Below are 2,589 nucleotides of genomic sequence, written 5' to 3' on the forward strand. Positions count from 1 at the left end.
TAAGCCGTGTTTGGTGGACTCCGCCAACGCACCTGCTATCCGAAACGTGTGGTAGCGATGGTGACTTTGCGGATGCGTCATTCTGTGCACGTGCTTTTTTCATGTCTGGGCGCGTCCTGACAAAAGGTGAACGGATCTTGAAAGAAACTACTCATAATTTTGCTGGAATCGCTTTGACGACCTAGGCGAGGATTCAGTTGGGATTTAGCTGATTGGTGTGCAAATGAGTGGACATGCGAACTCCGTGTAATATGGATTCAAGTAGAGTATAAGGTTGACGGAAACTAGGGGACTGCGCCTACCCGATGAGCCCCAAGAAGAGCGAAACCGGTCGTGGGCTGTCGAATAATTTTCAGCAGCAAGCCCTAGAGATAGCTTTTTTCAATAAAATATACTGCAGTATCCTGTGACTGCAACCAAAAGTTACCCAGTCGGTTTCAAGCGTGTGTCACGCTACCTGACTGGGAATTCCTGACTGGCGGGTCAATCGATCGTCACAACCAGGACAGTTATTGGGTCGTGGTTCAATGAGTCGGGCAAACCCATCACATCGCTCAATCGTGTTTAGACGTGAAACTTCAGATGTGTCCAGCGTGAGTTGTTGGAGTAGTGGTTGCATGCTCGCCTCGCGTGTCAGATGTCCGGGGTTCAAATCCCGGCACGGCCATTGGATATGCACTGTTGATGAGCTCCAATGAGAGCGAAACCCAAATCCAGTGCTTCCCTTTGGTGTGGGCTCACCGAAATAATTACGTTACGCCAGAACAGAAGGACGACCGTTCAAACGAGAGTAGTGTGACTGTGAGCAAAATATCGTCAATTCAGCTGAGTCTGTCCCTGAAACCAAAGTGGCCTGCAATAAGTGTATTTGTCGGGGAACGGATTTCCTTCCGGGTTTGATTTCTGATGAATCTTCGAGCGTGTGTGTTGAGTGACCGGGCTGAGAATGGTGGTGGTTTCACCTAGCACAAAGCAATCCCTATTCCTCAGTTGCAGAACTGTCCGCAAGTGTAGCTGACGCATGAAAGATATTGGATAAACACTTTTCGTTCCCACCACTGTTGTCCTCCTTCGTGAAAGAACGGTCACAAGTGCACTTTTGCAGTAAGGTCATTCGGCTATACATACTTCACCATATCAGGTCATCCCCGGGCACGCTAGGACTTCCTGTTCGGCTATCCTTATTTGATGGCGCCTTCGGACGGCTGAGTCGTGTAATGGAATGAAATGATCGGATTTTGTTGTAATATAAGACAGTTGCATGTCACTTGGATGAGAAAGACAAACGCTCCGTCCGCGAACTGTTCCCGCTCGAGTCAAACTCATATCTAGGACAGCAGTATCGATGACCTGTAGCGAGCAGTCTTACCCCTGGTTACCCAGTTTGGAGCAGCCAGTCTAGGGGCTGAATACCTACGACAAAATTCCGCTCGACTTTTTATCCATTAGTGTTGACACAATAACTGTCGTGTGATCAGGTGAAAACCGGAAGGTAACTTCACGCATTTCTGGCTAAAAAGTACGAAGATTTTCTAGCTTCAACAGCTTGGGTTCACGCTCCAACGAGGAGGTGTTTTGTCACGGTTGGAGTTTCCCTTAACCGGCATCATGCAACTCTGTTTCGGCCAGCTATGGCAGTGCATAAGACTAACTGTTACAAGGACCAGCCCCGAACGTAGCTAGGCTACACAACTACCAATGGAATAACTGTTTTCGTTGAGACAGATTTAATTGGTTGTTCTTCAATTGTCCTTCACAGATGAGTTCTATTTTTGGTATCGATTTTTGGCCCGCCTAAAACTTCTCACGTGTGATTTATGAACAGCCCATTTTTTGCTGCACATGACACGACTGTGCGCGTCATTGCTCAATAGATTAGCTGATTTGCACGTTCATTGGCTCTTTGGTGTTGATTCCGCCTGCGAATCAACCTCGCCCGCCTAAACTTCTCACGTGTGATTTATGAACAGCCCATTTTTTGCTGCACATGACACGACTGTGCGCGTCATTGCTCAATAGATTTGCCGATTTGCACGTTCATTGGCTCTTTGGTGTTGATTCCGCCTGCGAATCAACCTGCGAATGACCAGCGGGTCTGCTTATGCCTCAGTAACTGATGTCAATACTTAATTTGCCCGTCCGTCATTGCTTGCAAGTTCGTCTGGATTGCACCTATTCACGAGCGTCCACTCCGACCGGGTATCGAACCCAGAGTCTGCAGACAGCAGGCGAACACGTTACCAACTACACCAACCGGACGTCCAACACGGCTGTTTATTTTATATTATCAATGTACCACGCCTGCCAGATAGTCCCTGCTGAGCTTTGTTTTAAACGGCCGAAACCGCGCAATCTGACCTGTCGCGCGACACGAGCGGCTGCGTCGGCACCGACCGAAATACAGTCCCTCACGTCCCGAACGTACTGACTCCTGCGCCGTTACGGCCAACTCACACTGTCAGACTGCCCCGATATGTATGTTTGTACATCGTTTGGTACTTACTTCTTGTTGCCCCTATAGAAATCCGTGCTGTGACAGTGACTACTTCCCGCTCCTGCAGATTGCGTCATTGTTGATTGTACGTTTTC

Source organism: Opisthorchis viverrini (genome assembly GCF_000715545.1).
Source record: "Opisthorchis viverrini unplaced genomic scaffold opera_v5_111, whole genome shotgun sequence".
Lineage (NCBI taxonomy): Eukaryota > Metazoa > Platyhelminthes > Trematoda > Opisthorchiida > Opisthorchiidae > Opisthorchis > Opisthorchis viverrini.